We start from the raw sequence: 25,945 nt of genomic DNA on the forward strand, positions 1-25,945 counted from the left end.
TCGCCCTGTAGCCGAGAGGTATCAGAGCAGTCTCACTCTCTCTGAGAGTAGGAGCAAGGAAGAAAATGCATGGGAGCTTTCAGCAAATGGTTAACTGCCTCGTGTCACATTTTGTATGTTATACGTCATAGGTTATGTCATTCATTTATTCCATCAATAAATATTTCAGTCCAAATTGTGCAAAGTCCTTTCCTATTGGCTGTTCACTTCTGACAAGAAAAAGTTTGCCTGGCCATAGATTAAGCTCAGTGACAGTATGATCAGGGATTTTTGGTTTAGAGCCATCCCAGGCCCCACAGCAAATAAACAAACATCTAAAAGGACAGTGGATAAACCTCTATTAAAGGGAGAAGACAAAGAATATAATTTTCCAGGTGTAGGAATCGTAACCCAAGCAAAGACAGCTTGTAGTGGAAAGAGGTGATCATTCATGTAATTTTCTCTGAAGGTTTCTTGACTTAACTGCCTATTACCCCATTAATTATCCCAACAGTTCTCAGCCTTTCTTCCCCACGTGCATGATGGATGGCAGGTGTGACCCATTACCACAGGCATGCTCCACACCGGGCAGGATTTCCAAGCACTTGTTGTAACTCTATGCCATTCTGCCCAGCTGCAGGAACCCAAGTGAGAGACAGATCTATATAACCTCAAATCTACTCAAATATATTTAGAAAAGTAAATGATTCACATACATTGACATTAAAACACCATTATTAGCGACATACCTAACAGTTGATTATTACAAGGCAGCAGTATTTTTGCAACCTAGAGCTGAGAACTGATGGTTTATAAAAAAGAAAATGTCCACTTCCTCCTAAGATTTTAGAAGACCACCTATATTGCCAACTTAGAAGGTACAACGTGGCCCGTTGACTGAAGGGATGCTATGTTTTGGGTAGCTCCCAGCTACTTTAGTAATTAGCCTTCTAAAACCCACCGCAGACCCTCACTGGCACCCTCACGAGGCCTCCAGAGCACCTGGAGGTAGAGGCTGAAGACCTCGCTCATTCTGGAAAGCCAAATGCTGGGTGATGGAGCAAGCGTGGATAGATGAAGCTATAGAAAAGCAATGTCTCATTGGCATCTGTTCTTGTCCAATCCTCAATAAAAGTGTCCATTAAAATGCCAAATAACACCAATGCACAGAGAACAGATGTGGAGAGCAGGGGTTAGTCAAGTTCAGTTCACACCTGTGGGTCAGCTCCTCCAGCTTCTCCTCCCACGTGCAGGGAAATCAGACTCTCAGGCATTCAAGATCAAAAAGACTTAACAGTTCATTTTATCCAGCCCCAGGCCCCAAAGCAGGAGTGCCCGGGGCTCGCTTTGGAGGGTCTGGTTTTGTGAGTTTGGGGTGAGAACAGCTCTCACTGAGATCGCACTGCTCGGGCAGAAGGAAATTCTGATCTCCCAAGGAGGTGGGTGAAGGTGGGCACTGTACGAACAGTAAGAGCTTTTAGACATGCAAAACCCTTGATTTTCAAGGGACTCAAAGAACTTTTTTCATGTGCGCTGTTAAGGGAAAAAGTCTATTTAAACAAAAACTGACTGCAGCTGTGTCTGCTTTCTTGGTCGGTGACATGATTTGTCTTGGGGGTAAATAGTGCCTTGGTTTCAGCCTATTTTTGGACACCTGATGGAGAAAAATCTGAAGACCCATGGGCACAGCATAGATAAGTTAGTGGGACCAAAAGTATGGGTATACATACTTACATACATGCATGCATACATATGTACATACTTATATAACACTAGAGGCCCAGTGCACAAAATTCATGCACTGGGGGCAGTGTCCCTCAGCCCAGCCTGCACCCTCTCCAATCTGGGACCCCTTGAAGGATGTCCAACTGCCTGTGGGATCAGGCCTAAACTGGCAGTCAGACATCTCTCTCACAATCCAAGACTGCTGGCTCCCAACTGCTTGCCTGCCTGCCTGTTTGATTGTTCCTAACCGCTTCTGCCTGCCAGCCTGATCACCCCCTAACCACTCCCCTGACAGCCTGATTGATGCCTAACTGCTCCCCTGCTGGCCTGATTGCCCCCAACTGCCCTCCCCTACCACCCTGGTCCCCCCCAACTACCCTCCCATGCAGGCCTGGTCTCCCCAACTGCTCTCCTCTGCAGGCCCGGTCTCCCCAACTTCCCTCCCTTGCAGGCCTGGTCCCCCCCAACTCTCCTCCTTCCCCTGCTGGCCTGGGCACCCACAACTGCCCTCCCCTGCCAGCCATCTTGTGGTGGCCATCTTGTGACCACATGGGGGCAGCCATCTTGTGCAAGGGTATGATGGTCAATTTGCATATTGCCTCTTTATTATATAGGATATCTGAACTGCTCCTAATGAAATGAGAGAACTTTTGGTTTCCTTGGGAACCTTGAGATAAAAGACTTCATGCGTCTGAGAAAAAGTAAGAGAGAAATACAAGAAATATCTAGAGCAGTGGTTCTCAAACTGCTGAATGCCAGAATCAATTGGAGAGCCTTAAACATGATGATGATCACACCCCAAGAAATTCTGATTTCATTTGGTCTGAGTAAGGCCTGGGCATTGGAGTTTTTTAAAGATTTTAGGTGATTCTAATATATAGCCAATACTGAGAACCACTGGTACAGCAAGACCATAGAGAAGGTATACAGAGAGACACGTCCAATAACAGTGACCTTGTTTTAGGAATTAGCCAATACATTTATAGAACTGTTATGTGTGCCATAAATTGGAAATTGTTTTCTTCCCTGTAATATAATCAATCTTTACTGCCCACCCTCTACTGTTAATAAGACTCTCCCACCTTCACTCACACAGCCCTGTGCTTGAGCTCTGCAGGATAGAGGACGAGAGGTCCTCTCTAGTGGGGGCAGAGCAGCATGGGAGTGGGACCTTCATTGTAGGAACTGTGATTGAAGCGGAGAGACTGGGAATTCAGAGGAACAGAGTCTCCGGAAGTGAACTTGAAAATATGATAGCCCCCTGCCCCCACATGCCTAACTCTAGAGACTTGGGGAAAGCACTAATATATACTAAGTCATTTACATTCAAATGCTTTAACATTTAAAGGACTACAAGAGAAAGCTAAGGCTCGAGAGTATCCAGGCAACAATTATTGTGTGGGACAGGTAGACTTGATGGTCATGGTGGGAAAAAGAAATAAAAGAAGGATTCATCCTACAGGGAGACCCTGGCCAAGGCAAGGAGAGATTAGTCATTCTGAGCCTCCAGCCTGGGTTCTTCTTATTGGATTCTAGAACCACATGACCTGTACTCTACCATTGCCAGGAAGTTCTAATGGGAGCTCTGGATAAACACAGCTACTTGGCAATACAACCTTCGGGCGCTATGAAGACTGAATCCTGAGGATGAACAGGATGTTTATGTTCTAAAGTAGCTTATTTATTTTGGCCCCCATGTGAATCCAAACTATATGACTATTAGATCAGCCATTATTTGTTTTTTTAAGGGAAAGAACCTCACTTTGAGATGGGCATGCTGGGATAGAGAAAAGAAAAGGAGGTAAGACCAGGGCTAATCTTCAAGTAAAAGAACTAACTATTGGCAATTTGTCAAACACAGCCCTGTTCAGAGAAGATTTTATTAAAGCTATGCTATTTTTTTAAATGTGTCTCAAGGCAGAACTGACCCTGGTTTCCCAGCTTGCAATTTTATTTGTTCCTCCTTTCTGTCTATATATTTTTTTTAGCTCTATTCTATGAAATGTATAGAAACTAATTTTTAAACTTCATGATATCAGTGTTTTGTCTTTACAGTTACTGAAAGCTTTGTCTACAAGTGTCTACAGGGAATGCATCTCTGACCACACCCGGTCGTTGAAGGAAGTAAATGTGAAAGCATCCAGCTCAGAGGTGGCAGAGCAGGTGCTGCACACACACTTATTTAATCCACTTACAGATAACCACCCCAAGGTCAGGAAGCAATGCTTCCTTCTAGCTCTCACTTTGATTTCTATGTTTACTAAATTTTTATTTAATTTTGTTATTTTTTTGTCATAGACTTATTCCAAAGTAAAACTTTACCAATGTATGGCAAACATTGAAATGGTAAAAATCTACAAAGAAAAAATAATTTCTTCCTAACCTCTCTTCTCTCCACTCTTGCCCTTTTTTCCTTCTTTCCTCCTGCCGTCACCGTGGGAATATCCAATGTTAACAACCAGATGATAGGTAAGCAGACACTTGTTTTGTTTGGTTTGGTCTGGTTTTACTTAATTGGGTCACACTATATATACATTCAAATGTAACTTGTTTTTCTCTCTTAACATTCTTCCTCCAGGTTGATAATTACAGTCCAGAAAATTCCACAGGTTATCTGACCACCTCGTGATGGACATTCAGATATTACCCTAAAATTTCTTATTATTTTTCTATTATTTATTGTTTTCTTATTTTTCTTTGCTTTTTTTCCATTACAATTTCCAAAAAAAATATATGCAAGTACATTTAGGAGTAACAATTATAAATGTGGTATATCAACTTGTTGAGGTATAAAAATTTATCTGTCCAGTAACTGCTCCTGTCTGTGCTCTGTCAATCTCCCTTCCATAAAACCCCATAACAATTGGGTGACTTTTGTTTCATAAGACAGTCTCACATGAGTTCAGAAGATTCTATCTTATTTGTTTAAAAAATTTGAATTTTGGAGGAACCAAGATAGCGGCAAAGTTAAACAACTAAACTGCTGCCTCGCACAACAATTTCAAAAATACAACTAAAAAACAAAACGTCTACCACCCAGAACCACGGGAAAGCTGGCTGAGTGGTAGATTTACAACTAAGAAGAGAAGGGAGCGCAAATGCTGGAGAGCTGAGGTACGGAGGTGCGCGCAAAGCGGGCTGGCGGCGGGCGACTGGGCGCTTGGCTTTTCTTCAAACCAAAGGGAGACAAACTCCCGGTCACTCTGAACTCCAGTTTCTGGGGACACGCAGGGGACCCAGATGCCTACGGGGAGAAGCTGGACTCTCGGTCGGAGAGTGAGAGTGACTTTTCTGCAGAGGTGCGCCCAGCAGTCAGGGTTTGCTGTGCTGGAGAGCGGGACACAGGGAGTTGGAAATGCAGAAAGGCAGAGATGGCTGAAGGCAGCCATGGCCGTTGGCCATGCCCCAGCCTAGTGACGCCCTGAGACCCCGCCCCGCACATTCTAAAAACCCGCCCAGGCTCCACACAGCGGCCTTTACATATAAATGGCCTGTTCTGTGGCAGCTCAACCAAATTAACTGCAGCTCCAGTCAGACTGCTCCAAAACCACCCAAGCAAAGAGGAGAAAACTGTAGCTCTTGCTGTAGCTCCTGCTGGGAGGCCTCAGACCTGCACCCCATTGGAGATCCAGACACTAGGGTATCTAGTGGTCGGTGTGGATGACACCAGATTTCAACCACTCTCATAAGGGACACATTCAAGAGGCAGACTCAGTGAGCACCAAAGCCCTACTGTGTCTCCAGCATAGCAATTCTTCCGTTATAGACACAGCAGGTCCTCACAGCCAATTGGCCTAGAGGTCAATTCCTCCCAGTGTACCAACAGCAATCAAGGCTTTTAACTACACCAAGATTTTCCACTCAGCCCACAAAGGGGTGTACCAAGAGCGACCACCTAGAGTGATTGGGGAAGCTGAGCTACCGGCCCCTATAGGTCACTGACCACACAAAGCCACTCCATCAACACAGGGAGGCAGCCAAAATGTGGAGACATCGAAGTATGTCACAAGTAGGAGAGATGGAGGAAAGCAAACTAATGGACGACACAGTGTTCAGAACCACATTTATAAGGTTACTCAAGAATCTTCTAAAAACCGCTGAGAAACTTGAAGAGACCTTCAAGGACCTTAATGAGAATACCAAAAAAATGGAAAAGGACCAGTCAGAAATTATGCATACACTGTCTGAAATAAAAAATATACAGACACTCAACTGTAGACCACCGTACCCGAAGAGTCAAACCAAAGATCTGGAATATGAGGAAGAAAAAAACACCCAACCAGAGAGGCGGAAAGAAAGAAGAATCCAAAAGTGTGAGGATAGCATAAGGAGCCTCTGGGATGGCTTTAAGAGTACCAATATCCAAATTTTTGGGGTGCCAGAAGAAGAGAGAGAGCAAGATACTGAAAACCTATTTGAAGAAATAATGACAGAAAACTTCCCCCACCTGGTGAAAGAAATAGACTTATAAGTTCAGGAAGTGCACAGAACCCCAAACAAGACGAATCCAAAGAGGACCACACCAAGACACATCATAATTAAAATGCCAAGGGCAAAAGACAAAGAGAGAATCTTACAAGCAGCAAGAGAAAAACAGTTAGTTACCTACAAGGGAGCACCCATACGACTGTCACCTGATTTCTCAACAGAAACTATGCAGGCCAGACGGGAATGGCAAGAAATATTCAAAGTGATGAATAGCAAGAACCTACAACCAAGACTACTCTACCTGGCAAAGTTATCATTCAGAATTGAAGGGCAGATAAAGAGCTTCACAGATAAGAAAAAGCTAAAGTAGTTCATCACCACCAAACCAGTATTATATGAAATGCTGAAAGGTATTCTTTAAAAAGAGGAAAAAAGTAAAGATAAAAATTATGAACAACAAATACATATCTATCAACAAGTGAATCTAAAAATCAAGTGAATTAAAAATCTGAGGAACAGAATAAACTGGTGAACATAATAGAATCAGAGGCATAGAATGGGAGTGGATTGATAATTATCAGGGGGAAAGGGGTGTCTGTGTGGGGGGTATGGGAAGAGACTGGACAAAAATCATACACCTATGGATGAGGACAATGGGGGGGAGGTAAGGGCAGAGAGGGGATGGGAACCGGGTGGTAGGGAGATATGGGGGGAAAAAAGGAGAAACAATTGTAATAATCTGAATAATAAAGATTTATTTAAAAAATTAAAATAAAAATTTGAATTTTATGTGTGAGTCCAATCTCTGCTTCTTCCTCTTCTCCTTTCCCATTCCCCAGTACTGGCAGAATTGGTGTCCCTATTGAAATACCAGCATTGAACTGAGAACATGGGAACACTTAGCATTTTTTTAATTACAACTCGGTTGTTATATTTATTTAAAAAAAACAAAAAACTTGATGTTGATGTCATTGCAGGTGTCCCCCTCTCTTTCCCCCAACAGTTTTAATCTTTGGGGACAAAGTTACTCAGACCCCATACCATCCTGCTAAATATCTTTAAGCTATTTCTCTTATTTCTGTAGACTAAATTGGCATAGGTAGATTACTAGGTCAAAGATGTGCATTTTTTTGGTTGATATTACTAGATTACTTTCCTAAAATGCCAAAGCAATTCACTGTCTCCACGACAATGTTTGTGAGTACCATTCCCTTGTGTCTTGGCCTTCAGTAGATGTTATAATTTTCACTTTTAAACCAGTTATTTTGATAATGCATAGATGCACACTACTAAAAAAATATTCGTGTTTCCACCTATGGACCTTTACAGGACTGAAAGTAATTACAGACATTGACTACATGGCCATGAATCGTTGTACAAACATTTAGTGAGGTCTGCGTGTCTTGATTTATACAGTGAAGAAGCTACAAAGCATGACTTCCACTCTCTACTCTTGAAGATTCTGATGATAATCATGGCTTTGCTTATGCGTCTGGGGACTGCTAGTCAGCCCCTGCTCCTTGACGGTGAGCAAATAAACACGCTAATAAGAAACAGATGGTATGGGAAGTCTTTTCATTGTCACAAATAGTACATCAAAATGTTGACTTTCTTTTCATAGTGCTGGGAAGACCTGAGGTTATCTTTGGTGTGGGTGAAAGGTGCTGCCTGCATCCAGCAGACCTGCAGCCTGAGTGTCCAGATGATGATGCAAAGGATGGGAATTGCCCTAATAGTTTAAATACCAACTTTATGATTGCCTCCAGGTCCACCTGCATCTGAAATGAGGCTCATGCTTCACTTCTTCTCAATTTTGGTTGATTCCTATTTGACAGATGATTGGCTTTCTACACTCAGTTGTTCTTTTGATAGAGCTGTCACTTTTGAAAAGTTCTGGATTAGAAATAAAAATTAGAAGTTTATGGTATTGATAGGAGTGAGGAAAATTTTGAGATGTTCCTATCTAAAGAAAAACAACTTATGGAGGTCAAAGTTATGTATGTGCTGTTGTAGATGATTAAATGTTATCTCTCATCAACTTAAATGCCATTTATCACTCTGATGCTAACTCCAGAGACACAGCCTAACACTTTCATTTTCTTCCCATAACTGTGACCCAGATCTTAAGAGCAAAACCCTCTTTAGTTATGGTGGGAATCAGGGTTCCACCTCCATACAAATTAGAAATTTGGAATTTCATTATTGCAGAGAACTGTTAGGGAAAACTTAACCAGCATGCCTAATTTTTGTTTGTTTGTTTTAATCCTCACCCAATGATTACTTTTCCCATTCTTAAAATAAAAAGGTACTTTTCCACTGCATTCTAAAGGGTTTACTCCCTCTTAACATTTAGGTCTAGTTGCTGTTTCTATAGTATCAGCTCAATTGTGATGCAGCAGGCTGTGGAATAGCTCAACTGTGCTACAGCTCAATCATGAAGCAGCACAGCATGACTGTGAGGTAGTGCTAGGGCCAGGAGGCTATGGGGTTGAGGCCCTTCTCCAGCTATACAGCTCTGATCTGTTCTGCTCCACCTGCTCCAGTCTGGCAGTCCCATCAGAGACATCTTACCTGTTTCATCTTCTGTGTTTGAGCTCCAGCCAGGAAAACATAGTCCTCAGTCTTAGGTGGAAAGAAAGGTGCACTCCATGAGCCATTGAGGAGCTGACTTTTACAGACCAAAGTATCTGCTCCTGGTCCCTGATTGGTCTATCTTCATGCAAATGAGGATTCCAAGTCCTTGCAATTTGATTGATCTGAAAGGTACTGAACTGATTGGTCAGAATGAAGCTGTTCTGATTGGTTGGTGATAATGTTGAGGGGAAGGATATAGCTGTGCAGCTCTGATTGGACACAGAAAGTCTTAGTCCTATTGGTTGAAATACAATCCCGGGAACTACTTTATAAGGGCAGGCTCAGATGGCAGGCAGGCAGTTCAGTGCAGGAGGGAGGCAGCTTAGTGCAGGCTTCTCCCTGAAGTGTGGTTTTGTGTGAGAGGCCCCTGTGTACAAACAGCTGCTAGGCTCTGCTTTTACATTTGAGCCCAATTAGCTCCCAGAAACCCTCCTCCAGTAGGCATCTTCTTTCTCAGAGTCCACATCACAAACCAAGAAAAATCACAATAATATTAGAAACTGTGTCTGGTGAGCATTTCTAGAGGAGCTTTTGTTAAATATAATATCAATGGAACTGAATTGAGCAAAAGACACAAAAATTCATTTCAAGGACCACTATGTGTGTTGCTAATAAATCAGAGGTGACATGAAACAGACTGGCTCAGTGGTGATACCTCCCACCACTATTGGTCCTAACATCTGTGGCAACCAGGAATCAATGTAACTACTCTTCCACATCAAGCATAGGAGCTACTTTTTGGTGTGGCCTAAAAAAGTAAAAAAAAAAAAAAAAAAAAATTAAAAAAATCTTACTTTATAATAGAGTAACATGCAAATTGACCGCACCTCCGCTATGCCCATGATTGGGCCTGCGAGAGGCAGGGGGCGGGACTCCGGGTGCCTATCTGGCCGTTGAGAAAACCAAGATGGCGGCCGCCAAATCCTCTTAGTTCCCGGGGTCCTGGGGAGCGATGACAACCCTAGAGGGGCGTGGTCGGGAAAAGCCAGAAGCCTCTGGGGCTCCCCGGCTGGATCGAGATGGGGGGGTGTGGCCGGGCACGGCCAGCATCCTCCCGGGGGTCCCGGGACCCATCGCGACCCGGGGGGGCGTGGCCGGGCACGGCCAGGAGCCTCCCTGGGGTCCCGGGACCCATCGCGACCCGGGGGGGGGGGGGGGCATGGCCGGGCACGGCCAGCAGCCTCCCAGGGGTCCCGGGACCCATCGCGACCCGGGGGGGCGTGGCCGGGCACGGCCAGCAGCCTCCCTCGGGTCCCGGGACCCATCACGACCTGGGGGGGCGTGGCCGGGCACGGCCAGCAGCCTCCCTGGGGTCCCGGGACCCATCGCGACCCGCGTGGGCGTGGCCGGGCGCGGCCAGCAGCCTCCCCGGGGTCCAGGCCTGCATCGCGACCCGGGGGGGGCGTGGCCGGGCACGGCCAGCAGCCTCCCTGGGGTCCCGGGACCCATCGCGACCCGGTGGGACGTGGCCGGGCACGGCCAGCAGCCTCCCCGGGGTCCAGGGCTGCATCGCGACCCGGGGGGGCGTGGCCGGGCACGGCCAGCAGCCTCCCTGGGGTCCCGGGACCCATCGCGACCCGGGGGGGCGTGGCCGGGCACGGCCAGCAGCCTCCCTGGGTTCCCGGGACCCATCGCGACCCGGGGGGGCGTGGCCGGGCACGGCCAGCAGCCTCCCAGGAGTCCCAGGACCCATCGCGACCCGGGGGGGCGTGGCCGGCACGGCCAGCAGCCTCCCTGGGGTCCCGGGACCCATCGCGATCCGGGGGGGCGTGGCCGGGCACGGCCAGCAGCCTCCCTGGGGTCCCAAGACCCATTGCGACCCGGGGGGGCGTGGCCGGGCACGGCCAGCAGCCTCCCTGGGTTCCCGGGACCCATCGCGTCCCGGTGGGGCGTAGCCGGGCACGGCCAGCAGCCTCCCCGGGGTCCATGGCTGCATCGTGACCCGGGGGGGTGTGGCCGGGAATGGCCAGCAGCCTCCTGGGAGTCCGGGGACCCATCACGACCCGGGGGGCGTGGCCGGGCACGGCCAGCAGCCTCCCCGGGGTCCAGGCCTGCATCGCGACCCGGGGGGGGCGTGGCCGGGCACGGCCAGCAGCCTCCCTAGGGTGCCGGGACCCATCAAGACCCGGTGGGGCGTGGCCGGGCACGGCCAGCAGCCTCCCTGGGGTCCAGGGCTGCATCGCGACCCGGGGGGGCGTGGCCGGGCACGGCCAGCAGCCTCCCTGGGGTCCCGGGACCCATCGCGAGCCGGGGGGGCGTGGCCGGGCACGGCCAGCAGCCTCCCTGGGGTCCCGGGACCCATCGCGACCCGGGGGGGCGTGGCCGGGCCCGGCAAGCAGCCTCCCAGGGGTCCTGGGACCCATCGCGACCCGGGGGGGCGTGGCCGGGCACGGCCCGCAGCCTCCCAGGGGTCCAGGGACCCATCGCGACCCGGTGGGGCGTGTCCGGGCACGGCCAGCAGCCTCCCCGGGGTCCAGGGCTGCATCGCGACCCGGGGGGGCGTGGCCGGGCACGGCCAGCAGCCTCCCTGGGGTCCCGGGACGCATCGCGACCCGGGGGGGCGTGGCCGGGCACGGCCAGCAGCCACCCTGGGGTCCCGGGACCCATCGCGACCCGGGGGGGCGTGACCGGGCACGGCCAGCAGCCTCCCTGGGTTCCCGGGACCCATCGCGACCCGGGGGGCGTGGCCGGGCACGGCCAGCAGCCTCCCAGGGGTCCCGGGACCCATCGCGACCCGGGGGGGGCGTGACCGGGCACGGCCAGCAGCCTCCCTGGGTTCCCGGGACCCATCGCGACCCGGGGGGGCGTGGCCGGGCACGGCCAGCAACCTCCCAGGAGTCCCAGGACCCATCGCGACCCGGGGGGGCGTGGCCGGCACGGCCAGCAGCCTCCCTGGGGTCCCGGGACCCTTCGCGACCCGGGGGGGCGTGGCCGGGCACGGCCAGCAGCCTCCCTGGGGTCCCAAGACCCACTGCGACCCGGGGGGGCGTGGCCGGGCACGGCCAGCAGCCTCCCTGGGTTCCCGGGACCCATCGCGTCCCGGTGGGGCGTAGCCGGGCACGGCCAGCAGCCTCCCCGGGGTCCATGGCTGCATCGCGACCCGGGGGGGTGTGGCCGGGAATGGCCAGCAGCCTCCTGGGAGTCCCGGGACCCATCGCGACCCGGGGGGCGTGGCCGGGCACGGCCAGCAGCCTCCCGGGGGTCCAGGGCTGCATCGCGACCCGGGGGGGCGTGGCCGGGCACGGCCAGCAGCCACCCTGGGGTCCCGGGACCCATCGCGACCCGGGGGGGCGTGACCGGGCACGGCCAGCAGCCTCCCTGGGTTCCCGGGACCCATCGCGACCCGGGGGGCGTGGCCGGGCACGGCCAGCAGCCTCCCAGGGGTCCCGGGACCCATCGCGCCCCGGGGGGGCGTGACCGGGCACGGCCAGCAGCCTCCCTGGGTTCCCGGGACCCATCGCGACCCGGGGGGGCGTGGCCGGGCACGGCCAGCAACCTCCCAGGAGTCCCAGGACCCATCGCGACCCGGGGGGGCGTGGCCGGCACGGCCAGCAGCCTCCCTGGGGTCCCGGGACCCTTCGCGACCCGGGGGGGCGTGGCCGGGCACGGCCAGCAGCCTCCCTGGGGTCCCAAGACCCACTGCGACCCGGGGGGGCGTGGCCGGGCACGGCCAGCAGCCTCCCTGGGTTCCCGGGACCCATCGCGTCCCGGTGGGGCGTGGCCGGGCACGGCCAGCAGCCTCCCCGGGGTCCATGGCTGCATCGCGACCCGGGGGGGTGTGGCCGGGAACGGCCAGCAGCCTCCTGGGAGTCCCGGGACCCATCGCGACCCGGGGGGCGTGGCCGGGCACGGCCAGCAGCCTCCCGGGGGTCCAGGGCTGCATCGCGACCCGGGGGGGCGTGGCCGGGCACGGCCAGCAGCCTCCCTGGGGTCCCGGGACCCATCGCGACCCGGGGGGCATGGCCGGGCACGGCCAGCAGCCTCCCGGGGGTCCAGGGCTGCATCGTGACCCGGGGGTCGTGGCCGGGCACGGCCAGCAGCCTCCCGGGGCGGGGTCCCCGGCGATCGCCACCCTCACCTAAATGGCTGGTGCTGAGAGGGATCAATGGGGCCAATGGAAGGAGCAGGTGGTAGTTGACCACGGAGGCCATCTGCAGCAGCCGGATGCAGAGTTGGGGTCCACGTTCTCCAGGTTGGCCTCCGTGGGGGCCCGAGTCGCACCCATAGTAGCCGAGTGGGCATGCTGGCATAGTAGCCCCAGCATGAGGCCAGCTTCCCAAGCCAGGCTGCGGAGGGAGGGAGGCCTCTGGGCTGGGAGCACTCCCCGACCCCAGTGGACAGGGCACAGAGCAAGCAGCAGAGAGCTACTAGGGGTGGTGGGTGTGGTGGCCTGGCTTCCAAGAGGCTGGCTTCAGCTGCTGTGGCCTGCGCTGAGGTGGCTGGTGGTGGGGGCAACTGCGTGGGCGCATCCGAGGCTGGGGCACTGGGAGACGTGGGACTGCAGCCCAGAAAGCGAGGCTCAGGAGGACCTGGTCACCGACCCCGGGCATTGAAGCCGCCTCCTACAAGATGGATCCTAGCCTAGGTGTGTGGGAAGCAGGTTCAGGAACCTCTCCCTTTGCGGCGCCAGAGCCCAGGCCTGCCAGCGCCCCAGAGGAGACCCCCACCAGGATCGGGGGCTTGACCAGTCTCTAAACCAGGGTGGCCATTAGCCCAGGCCTGCCAGCACCCCAGAGGAGACCCCCACCAGGATCGGGGGCGTGACCGGCCTCCAAACCGCCAGTGACCCTAACCCAGGCCTGCCAGCGCCCCAGAGGAGATCCCCACCAGGATCGGGGGCGTGACCAGCCTCTAAACCGCCCTCAGCCCTAGACCAGGCCTGCCAGCACCCCAGAGGAGACCCCTGCCAGGATTGGGGTCATGGCCAGCCTTCAAACTGTGGCGGCCCCTAGCCCAAGGAGGCCTCCTGGCCGAGGACGCCTGAGTCTGTTCTTGACCTAGGGCCGGGCTCTCCCCACAAGGGACTCAGAAGCCACCAGAGTCTAACTGCCAGTCTCTGGGAGTGCATCCACTGTCCACCAAAAAGTAGGGCCATCAAACCATTCAGTCTCAGTGCAGGCACAGGTCCGTGGCTGACGGGGTGGAGGCCAGACCAAAACAAAACAGCAGAAACACCCTGCCCACCTGGTCAGGTACTGCTGTAGTCCACGTGGCCTGGGCAGTGTAGAAAGCGCTACCTTCTCCCAGGTCCTGTGCTGGCACTGCCGCCTCGCTCACCCTCAAGCCCCCCTGAGTCCTGACAGCAAAGTGTGTGGGGCATTCTGCAGGAGTTGTACCGTTCTGAGTGCTTTTGCCCAAAGACACACTTTGGGATGAATTCAGAGCCACATCTCATTTCCCATGAGACTGGAAGAACCATGTGAAAGGATTTTGACAAAAGCTTTCCACATCTCTGTTTATTCTTTTGAATCCATAAAATGACCTTAAAAAAAGCATCCGGGCCACCTAAGAAAGAATGCACTTTCTGGCCAGAGCACGCAGGATTCTTTTGCCCAACACGTTAAAGGGAGCAGAGCTGGCACAGTGGGAATGGCCCTGGTGCCCTATGAGGAGACCGGGGGAATGGGGTTGCCGAAATTCCATAAGCCTCTTGCCACCTTCTCCTTTGCAAACCACACCATCCAGATCCACCAGGACTGGAGGCAACTGGGAATCACAGCCATGATTTGGGACATGGTAAGCAAATCTTGAGGGGCCTCTGAAAACACCTGCAACTGATTATAAGACTGGTCTTTATTTAAAAAGAAATAAAAGAACAGCTTTGTTGAGATATAACCCATATACTGTACATGTCACCTAAAGTGTACAATGAACTGGTTTTTTAAAGTAAATTCAGAGTGGTACAACCATCACCATGCTCAATTTTTAAATATCTTCATGACCCATCCCCTCCAAAAAAAACTTCTACCCATTGGAATCACTTTCCTGATCATCTTCCCCAAAATAGATTGCACTTTAAAGGTGGGTAAAGGAAAGTTGAGGGAAGTTAAAACACTGCACAAAGGATATTGTAAGATGACAAAGCCCAAAGTGAAGATGATGTGTTTTCTTTAAAAAAATATATATTTTTAAAATTTCAGAAAGGGAGAGGGAGAGAGAGATAGAAACATCAATGATAAGAATCACTGATCAGCCGAAACCGGTTTGGCTCAGTGGATAGAGCGTCGGTCTGCAGACTGGAAGGTTCCAGGTTCGATTCCGGTTAAGGGCATGTACATTGGTTGCTGGCACATATCCCGGTGGGGGTGTGCAGGAAGCAGCTGGTCGATGTTTCTCTCTCATCGATGTTTCTAGCTCTCTATCCCTCTCCCTTCCTCTCTGTGAAAAATCAATAAAATATATTTAAAAAAAAAAAAGAATCACTGATCAGCTGCCGCCCCAGGCCCCCTACTGGGGATTGAGCCCGAAACCCAGGCATGTGTGCCCCTGATCAGAATCAAACCTGGACTCTTCAGTCCACAGGCCGATGCTCTCTCCATTAAGCCAAACTGACCAGGGCCATGTGTTTTCTTCAAGTTCTGCGTGGTTGTAATGGTCCCCAAATCTATACTAATAAAAGGGTAATATGCTAATTAGAGTGGTTGTCTTCCGGACATCTTTCCAGACAAAGCCACAGTGGCTACAAAGGCCAAGGCTCAGGCAGCCATAACCAGCTGCAGTGGCAGCAGCATTGGGGTTATGGGGGTGGTGCCTCCAGAGGGAGGCCAGACGGGGGGCCAAGGCACAGGCAGTTTGGGGTGATCAGGCTGATAGGGGAGTGCAAGGTAGGGGCAATCAGGCTGGCAGGAGATCAAGGTAGGGGCGAGCAGGCAGGCAGGCAGTGGGGTTAGGGACAATCAGGCAGGCAGGCATGTGAGTGGTTAGGAGCCAGTGGTTCCGGATTGTGAGAGGGATGTCCAACTGCTGGAAGTTGGACATCCCCTGAGGGGTCCCAGATTGAAGAGGGTGCAGATTGGGCTGAGGGGCACACCCCCTCACCCCTCCCACCAGTGCACGAATTTCGTGCACCGGGCCTCTAGTGCTAATAATAAAAGAAAGAGGCTAACATCACAAAATCAATCAAACTACAACCCACAATGAAGACATGCATTATGAGTGTTTGAACACCAAACTACAATCAAGCCTATCTAATACAAGAGTAATATGCAAATTGACCATACCTCCGCTACACCAACAAGCCACACCCACCAACCAATCAGGAGCAAGTATGCAAATTAACACAACCAAGATGGCTACGGCCATGGAGAGAGCAGGAGGCTTGGGTTTCCCTGGCAATGGAGGAAGCCAAGCTTTCTGCCTGCCCTGGCCTGCCTTGGCCTCTGCTTAAGGCTACAAAGTTTCAATTATAGAAGATAAATAAATCACAGATACTGGGGCTCCCTCTTGGGTCACCGGGGGGCGTGGCCAGCCTGCAAACCACCACAGGCCCCTCACCCAGGCCGCCCCACACTCCAAGGGAACCCCCACCCTGATCTGGGACACCTTTCAGGGCAAACCAGCTGGCCCCCACCAGTGCACCAGGCCTCTATCCTATCTAATATGCAAACTGACCATCACTCCAACACACAAGATGGCTGCCCCCATGTGGTCAAAGATTACTGCCCCCATGTGGACACAAGATGGCCGCCACAAGATGGCCAGCAGGGGAGGGCAGTTGGGAGGGACCAGGCCTGCAAGGGAGGGAAGTTGGGGGTGATCAAACCTGCAGGGGAGGGCAGTTAGGGGTGACCAGGCTGGCAGAGGAGGGTAGTTGGGGGCAAACAGGCTGGCAGGGGAGCAGTTAGGCATCAATCAGGCTGGCAGGGGAATGGTTAGGGGGTGATCAGGTTGGCAGGTAGAAGTGGTTAGGGGCAATCAGGAAGGCAGGCAGGTGAGCAGTTGGGAGCCAGCAGTTCTGGATTGTGAGAGGGATGTCTGACTGCCCATTTAGGGTAGGATCATGCCTAAACGGGCAGTCAGACATCCCTCGAGGGGTCCCAGATTGGAGAGGGTGCAGGCTGGGCTGAGGGACACACCCCTCTGTGCACAAATTTTGTGCACCAGGCCTCTAGTATAAATATAAAGCAAACATTGAAAAATTAACAATAACCACAATAAGACTTCTTATATTTTTAGATTTGATGTATAAATTAGACAAAAATAAACATAATAAAGGACATTCATAATTTAAGGTTTATCATATATTGAATTGTCTATGCTATAAGTAAAGATTATGACTCTTTTTTAAACATATGAAGAATGTTTATAAAAATGTATTATATATGAGGACATTAATAAAAGCTTAATGAATTTCAAAAAGTGAAAATATATACATTATTTTAACAAAATACAATAGAAATGTAAGTTAATAAAGAAAAGTTTAATTACCTATGATCTTAACAATGAAAAATTAAAATTCTAAATAATAATTGAATAAGAGAAAAACTTAAAAGAAAATACAACTAGGGAACCTGTACTAGTAGAGAATAGAAATAGTACTTATTAAAATTTATAGTATGGTAAAATGGTATTCAAAGACAAAATCAAAATATTACATTGTTTCATAGTTAAACAAGTAAGTTATTAAATGGACAGATTTGGTATTCAAATAACAGAAAAAAATTAAATTTAACAGAGAAAGAAAATAATAAAGATAAAAGTTGAATTTTGCAAATTAGAAGATAAAAAGTATAGTAAGTTGATTAGCCTAATGGTCGGCAAACTCATTAGTCAACAGAGCCAAATATCAACAGTACAACAATTGAAATTTCTTTTGAGAGCCACATTTTTTAAACTTAAACTTCTTCTAACGCCACTTCTTCAAAATAGACTTGCTCAGGCCGTGGTATTTTGTGGAAGAGCCACACTCAAGGGGCCAAAGAGCCACATGTGGCTCTCGAGCAGCGGTTTGCCAACCACTGGCCTAAGATCCTCCAGAAAATCTAATGGAGAAAATAATAAAAGACTTTAGAAAGTAATACATTAAAACTTACATGAGATACTACTTTTCCAATTAAATTTATAAAAATTGTCTTTTTTCTTTGTTTTCCCACTTTTCTTCTTTCTTCCTTCTTGCCTTTTTTTTCCTTCTTCCTTTTAACTAAATACAGTAAGCACCCTCTTTTATCAGGTGTTATAAGCAATATGATTAAAGATCTTAAATAGTATTTATAAACCTTATTCTAATTATGGGGAGTTGTCAGGATTCATTTATGTACCTATTCATTCATTTGGCAATTATGGACAGAGTGCACATTGTATGTTCAAATGCCTGTACGTACTAAGGATAGAGAGTAAAACTAAACACAATCCTCTCTTCACAGAGCTTACATTACAGTGCAGAGAAATGAACATCAAAGAAACGGACATAGCCATATTTAACAAAATGTCAGGAAATGACCCCAGAAAGTGTGACCAGTGCTTATGTTTGGGATGCCAGAATATGGGGAGATCTTACTCCCTATGTTATATTTGTCTATAATATTACACTGTATAGTAAATATATATTTGATTTGTACAGGTAGAAATAGGATTGGTCAGAAGACCTCTATATACAATGTAATTCGGATTTTATAAAAATACTGTAGAGGGATTAAGGTTCACTTTTAGTTTTCCTTACACCCTTTTCTGAACTATCTCCTAAATAGGATTATAACTTCCATGGTCAGGAAAATGCTTTGAAGACAATCACAAATATCTGAAGGCAGCAGCCTCTATTTCTGCTCAGTCTTCCAGCTTCGGCTCAGCATCCTCTCCATTCTCTCCCTGAATCACTCAGACCCCTTCCTTCAGCCATTGGACTGATTCTGAACCACCTGGTTCTCCTTCTCTGGGTGCCTTTCCCTCCCCCAACCCTTCAATGAACCTCTTATAAGATTTCCAAAATGAAAAGGAGTGCCCCAGAGGAGATCTGGTTGCCCCGGGCGCAATGAGGAGATTTTACCTATACGCAGAGCCGTGCACATGCAGGGGCCATCTGCACTGTTAGCCATCAGCGAGGAGGTGGGCATTTTCGCTGAGTTACACTCTGTGTGCTATTCCACCAAACAAGAGAAGGACCCCAGCTATCAACAGCCTGGATTTCCATCGTGTGGAATTGCCTTTCCTCCTGGCTAGCTCAAATAAAAGTGGGGACACTCAGCTGGAATGAGTCTGGAAGAAAAGCCCTTTTGTGCAGCTGCTTAAGGGAATGCTCTGCTGAAGCTGAAGCGATCTCAGGACCGTGGCATCATCCTCTCGTCTCCTCCACACCTGGACTACTGGACACACAGCTCACCCATGTGCAGAACGGGTCTCCCGAGAAAGCCTGGGAAACAATCGTTGGCAACCAGGTGCACCAACCATAGAAGCTTTCTTTGATTCTAAATAGAGTCAAGCTGATCTTCCCCAATGAACCCCTCGCTTTCAGATTTGTGTCTGAGAGCAGTTGGTCAAATAATGGACAGATTCTAGGTTTGGGTCTCCAACTTCTGTATACCCGGGGCCTGGGGGGAGTCCCGGGAAGCTGGGCGTCTGCGCACCTGAAGCAGGGGGCCCTCGGTGCCTGTGTAGGCCCCACCCTGCAGCTGGGAGGGAAGCAGAGCAGAGGGAAAAGTGCTCTGATGAACTTCGCAGAATGCCGGAGTGGGAGAAACGGGGGGAAAGAGGAACGGGGGTGTGTGCAGAATGATAAATTGACTCTACGTCAAATGAAATAGATTTTGAAATAACTGTGCAAAGTATGAAATGTCTGAGCATAAAGAGCCTGCCACTGACAAAAGATGAATAAATGGGCACTTCAAAGAAGGAATTTCCCAGCTGTGCTCACAGGAATCTTCAAAAGCTGTTCCATATGAGATAGCGGCGGAATATTTCAAGAATAAATAGAAACAAATAGCTGTTCGAAGGGCATCAGAGCAGAGCCTGGCGAGAGCCATTTGTTCTGTGGTATAATGACCAATGGAGGTGACGCTGGGTGCTTTGGGAGGCATTTATGGTTTCGATTATTGTAACTTAAATAAGTTCAGACAATGGAATCTCATGTGTGATTTTTGTGTGTGTGTTCCCAGGAGAACGAACACAAAGTAATTCTTCAATAGTCACAGCGCAAATACTTGCGAGATCACAGAGAAGCCCGAGGAAAAGATGTAGCAGCAGCTCAAAGGCCTTGATTTGGGCGTAAAGAAAAATGGGCCGTGTGCTTATGTGCTTTCAAGGATGAAACGGATCTCACAAGTGTGAGCAGGGGGCCCTGTCTCTGAAACTGGAGCCCGTGTCAAGGTGCAGGCTCTGGTGACGCCTCCGCTGCTGGTTCTCAGAGGAGGACCGCTCCTTCCTCCAGGCCTTTGTCTGGGCTGCGCTGCCCTCATCATTCACACAGCAGGGCCTCCCCGGCTCTGCTGCTTCTGATCACCTGTTCCGGCAGGAAATCCTTCTCCGCTGCAGCTGACCTTGTCCCCTCTTGGTCGTCTTTATCCCCTTAACTCCGTGTTTGGACCCACACCAGACCGGCCAAGGACCAGAGAATAGCCATTCCCTTGTCTTTCCCTGAAGGACTTTAGGCCAAACGCCCCGGGGCTCATTCGGCAGCTGCGGAGCCCCTGTGCCCGGAGGGCCCGCTCACCTCTCATGCCCGGCGGTGGCAGTGCTGACGTCTTCACCAGTTTATCTGCGAGGTGGTGCTCTGTAACCAAGTCTGATGGGACCAGAGGACGTGCTCCAGGGCTCGGAGCCTCAGTTCATCCTCAGCCTCGCCTCCCTTGCTCCAGCCTCCCCAGGATGGGCGCCTCCCCCGCCTCCGCCGGCCAGGCCCCCACTCCTGCACCACTCCACCCAAGTGGCAACGGGCCATGGCATCAGGAGGAGGCCAGCCTTTTGCTATCGCCTTCTGCTCCCGAGAGAGCGTCAGGCCATGCTCAGGCCACAGTCCCCAGGCAGGTGGCTCCCAGGGGCCTCTCACTCACCTCAATCCAGTTAGGGAGCCTGGCCTGGTCCAAAGGCTGCCACCCCTGGCGGTCGCCCCAATGCAGTGGCTGAGCGGGGAGCCTGCCTGCTGCCTCTGGCGGGAGCCCCGCGTTTCGCTGGGCACTGAGCTCCACAGACGCATGAGCCGGACCACGGACACCCTGCCACATCTTTACCACCTGACCACCAGCCTCCGCTTACATCCCTGTGAACAACAAGCAACTGATTCCTTTAAACATAACCTTCACTTGCTTTTTTCTCGATTCCTTTATTCTAATGCTAACCATGTCGAGTCACACTCGACATCCGAGTGCAAAAGGATAACACAGTGAAGTCCTGAGGAATTTTCATTGAAAGTTCTTTTTATGAAGCTAAACATTGGTGTTTTGTGATTGCTACTTGCAGTTCTCAGTTCTACCACCGGAAACAATACAATTGGGCTCCTCTTCAATAAAACATTCGAAAGCTCACAGCATGTTCTCCCTGTTCTTCAGGAAAAACATTCTCATTTCCTTCAGCTTTGCTACCTGTATATCCGTCTCAAGGCCCCTTTGCATGCTGGTTCAATTCCTCGGGGGCCACTCTGTGAAGATCGCCTGGACCAGGCACGACACCCAGGTACCGTGTGCACGCAGGCAGCTCAACGGGAAGAGTCCTACTTCCATCTGCACAGCAGTCTCTGCACTGTCTCTGTCCTACCAGCCTCCCCGCAATGACTTGTCATTGACTACAAGCCCAGGACCCACATAAACTCAACATCTCTCCATCCTTTACGGACACCACTGATATTTTTTAATCTGTGGGCTGGATAAGGCTTTTATTCCTTAAGCTTTATCTTTCACAATTCGACCACACTCTCCAGCCAAACAAGAACTTTTAAATTCTGCCATTATTTTTGTGGTTCGATTTCCTAGCTCTGTGTCAACAGCCAGTTATAAATGTCTTCGTTTATTTCTTCTGTTATGTGCTGACTTGCTCACAGGAGCAAGAATGGCCTTAGGTGTGAAGGGTGAGTGAGCAGAGATGGTCCTCACGCTCGTGGAGCAAGTCTCCTGAGGGTGCAGACGTGAGCCAAGCACTGCACAGGTAGCTGTGATGGCGCCGTGGTGAGCGGAGGCCGTGGGAACACACAATTGGAGGCATTCGTGGGGTCAGGGAGGTCAAGCTGTCTCCCTGAAGAAGTGAAGGCGGAATAAGGGTTAGAGCAGCACTGTCCCAGAGAAATAGGAGCTGAGCCATACATGTAACTTGAAAATTTCCACTACCCACATGAAAAATATAAAGTGAAATTAGTTTTAATAATATGATGTATTTAATCCAGTAGATCCAATATGTCATTTCAACATGTAACCAATATAAAATGTTATTGAGAGATTTTACATCCCCCCCTTTTTTGACTAAGTCTTTGAAATCCAGAGGATGTTTTACGGTTTGGATGATCACATTTCAGGGCTCAGTAATGGCTGGTAACTACAATACTGGGCAGCTCAGCTGGAGTTAAAGAGGTGAAAAGGGGATTATTTCTTAGGTTTAATAATTGTTTTATTTCTAAATTTCCACCAACTCTTGACAATCACATTATTCTGGAGATCATAGGTGGATTACATAATATTTATCTTATTATATAAGTACTAGAGGCCCGGTGCATGAAATTCGTGCATGGGGGTGTTTGTCCCTCAGCCCAGCCTGCACCCTCTCCTATCTGGGACCCCTACCGGGACCGGGCCTAAATGGACAGTCAGACATCCCTCTCACAATCCAGGACTGCTGGTTCCCAACTGCACGCCTGCCTGCCTTCCTGATTGCCTCTAACCACTTCTGCCTGCCAGCCTGATCACCCACTAACCACTCCCCTGACAGCCTGATTGATGCCTACCTGCTCCCCTGTCAGCCTGTTTGCCCCTAACTGCCCTCGCCTGCAGACCTGGTCCCCCCCAACTGCTCTCCCCTACAGGCCTGGGTCCCTTCCAACTGCCCTTCCCTGCAGGCCCGGTCGCCCCCAACTTCCCTCCTCTGCTAGCCTGGTCACCCCTAACTGTCTTCCCAGCAGGCTTGATTGCCCCCAACTGCCCTCCCTTGCAGGCCTGGTCTCTCCCAACTGCCCTCCCGTGCAGGCCTGGTCCCTCCAACTGCCCTCCCCTCCTGGCCATCTTGTGGTGGCCATCTTCTGTCTACATGGGGGCAGCCATCTTTGACCACATGGGGGCAGCCATCTTATGTGTTGGAGTGATCGTCAATTTGCATATTACTCTTTTATTAGACAGGACTAGAGGCCCAGTGCATGAAATTCATGCACAGGTAGGGTTCTTTGGTCTGGCAGGGGATCAGGGCCAATCAGGTTCCCTGCCTCCCCGCTCCTCCTTCCCGTGCTGCCCCCTTGTAGTCAGCGCACGTCATAGTAAGCGATCAAACTCCTGGTCTCCTGGTCGAACTCTGAGGGGACACTTTGCATATTAGCCTTTTATATATATAGATTATCTTATGTTCATCTGTACAAAAATTAGGGGAAAGAAGAAGAGCTGCATAGACGACAGGAGAATGACACCTTAATGCTCATTAAGGGTAGAGCTCTATAAGGCAAAGGCCTATTAGCAAAGCCCACTCTTTCTGGCCAAGAGCTTCCACTACTCTCAATGTGTGCAATGGGAGCCTGCAGGGCATCCCATGTGGAGATGAGCATGAGGATGAGTGGGGCTGGTAAAGCAGGGTGCAGGGCGTGGGCATTCTTTTTGTCCATGTGGAAGCAATGGTGAGCCTGTGAAGAGTTTTAAGCAAGCACATACATGTTGTATTTAAACATCTCACTGCTTCATTTGTTTCTGTATAAATAATGGGTAGAAGCACCGAGGTCTATAACTGACTATGAGACTGGCACTATGCATTGTTTAGACTGATGACAGTTCCTGGAAGTGTAAGCTCCAAAAAGCCAGTGTCATGTACTGCACTCACAGAGTGCTGCCACAGAGTAGGTCCTCAAGATGTCTTTGTTGTAAAAATAGTAACAATGGGGTCATCCCAAACGGGCTAATTTCCAAGCGCACATGCTCACTTGAAGTCAGATAGCTCAGCTGCTTCATGCAGAGCCAGTAGGTCCTTCCTGGGGGACCCTTCCTCCCTCCCCGCTCCCAGCCAGCATCTCTGACTCACTCTGTAATGCTCCTGTTTCCTTCCCAGGGGTAGAAGTTTCTATTAGTTTAAAAGAAAGCAAGAAAGCAAGAAAGCAAGAAAGCAAGAAAGCAAGAAAGCAAGAAAGCAAGAAAGCAAGAAAGCAAGAAAGCAAGAAAGCAAGAAAGCAAGAAAGCAAGAAAGAAAGAAAGAAAGAAAGAAAGAAAGAAAGAGCCTTTAGCCTCTTCAGTATCATCAGGGCAAACTCCACCTCTCCTCTCCCCCAAATATCTCGCCTTCGGGAGTTAGGACATTTTGTCCTGTTACACCAACACCGTCAGCACCACTGACACTAGGCGCTCAGAGCACAGCAGCAGAGCTCAGTCCGCAGCCTCCACAGAGCCGAGAAGGAAGCCAAGACTTCCATTTACAGGCCACGGGACACTCTCATCGCATGTCGGGCTTCACGGGAAATGGGCTGTGGGAGGAGATGCTGCATGCCTAGTTGGCATGTTCATATTGGGTGTCTGGAACAGGAGGCAGGTTTATATTTTCATGTATGAAAAACTGGGGGAAGAACAGTTTTCATCTCAGCCTGAAAGACTGGTTTCAGGCTCTGAGAATAAAGAGTTGGACAGAAGCAGGGTAACGTGTTTCTGAACAGAGCTGGAGTCTTGGTCACGTGCTTCTTGATTCTTTAGGCCCATTCAAAGAACGAGCCGCATATGGAAGGGGTCTAGCAGATCCCCCGCCCCAGACTCAGTGCCCCTGGGCCCTACAGCCAGGGAGTAGGTTGAGCGGGGGGTGGGAGGGCAGGGAGAGCTGGGCTTGCGCAGTCTTATGGATGACACTTGTAGCAGAGCCTTGCGAGTGGCCAACTGTCCCCAACCTGAGGCTGATGGGCATTCATGTGAAGCGACCATCTCTGGAAATAAGTTTCCCAGAGAAAATATAGGGCACCGCTTAAATTTCAATTCCAGATAAACAATGAACAACATTGTGGTAGAAGGCCTAAGATCACTGTTCTATGCTGCCTTGCCATTTAACACTGGAGGGTCTCAAATGGCCTAACTGCAAATCCCGTCCCCATTATGCTCCTGCAGATGCTACTCCTGAGCCAGACAACCCTCCTCATCATGGGGACGGTGACAGGCTCCGATTTCCTGCCAGGGAATTATTTAAACCGGCCCCACGCATCCTCCCACAGAAACCAGGGGCCACCCACCCTCTTCACCTCTGTTCTGAGGCCATCCCATGTGGCCCTGCACTGCTCAGCGCCCTCCCACCCTGGACTATAGTGTATGTGACTGACAACCCGCTGCCCATCTCCACTGTCTGGTGTCAGGTGTCGCGTGTCTGGCCATCCTCAGAACTTGAGTGGGAATCCCGCCCTCACCAACGGGGTGAACAGGAGGTGAACATGACATGTCGCATTTCTAATACACTAAATAAATAACTGAAATTTGCATTGTTCATCTGAAATTCAAATTTACCTGGACATCTTGTAATTTTTTTCCTTTACTAAATCTGGCAACCCTACCTGGAAAGTGCCTGAAAAAACTGGACTAGACTTCGGGATATGTGGCCAATAGCCCTGCAGGTGGGGACTCAGCCTTGAGCCTTGAGGGTGCTTTGGTGTTAATACCACTCAGATTTCATCAGCACCCAGTCCTGTGACCTCTGGAAAACTCAGGCTATGCCCGTATCGTTATCTTAATTCCTCCCAAGCACCATGAGCAGTCGATGCTGTCTTATTCTTAATCACATGAGGAAACTGTTGCTCATAGTCACTTAGGTAGGGCCTCACAGTTGAAACCAGACCTCCAGATTTTTGCCCCACAGCACCTTTCCCTTAATGACAATCTGCACTTTGATGAGCACTAAAAGTTCGCGGAGCTTTTCACTGGGCATCTGGTTGGATCACGGTCACACGGCATGGGTTGGACTGTAATGTAGCTCTGGTCATCGATCTCGTGCATGCCCCTTCCTTTTCATTCTGTCACTATTGAATTTTCTGAAGTCTGTGCCTGCAATCAGCCAAACTAATTTTCCTAATGCTCATCTCTGATTTTTGTAACGTCTCATCTCAAAA

At 50.3% G+C, this 25,945-nt stretch overlaps 1 long non-coding RNA gene across 1 annotated transcript; it reads left to right on the forward strand.

Moving 5' to 3' along the window:
- Positions 1 to 3,288: 3,288 nt before the first annotated feature.
- On the forward strand, positions 3,289 to 24,517 carry LOC129147432 (uncharacterized). Its single transcript, XR_008554790.1, has 3 exons — positions 3,289 to 3,505; positions 3,760 to 3,915; positions 23,923 to 24,517. It is a non-coding gene; the product is annotated as an uncharacterized LOC129147432 (long non-coding RNA).
- The last annotated feature ends 1,428 nt before the right edge of the window (positions 24,518 to 25,945 follow it).

Source organism: Eptesicus fuscus, chromosome 20 (assembly GCF_027574615.1).
Source record: "Eptesicus fuscus isolate TK198812 chromosome 20, DD_ASM_mEF_20220401, whole genome shotgun sequence".
In the NCBI taxonomy this organism is placed as follows: Eukaryota; Metazoa; Chordata; class Mammalia; order Chiroptera; family Vespertilionidae; genus Eptesicus; species Eptesicus fuscus.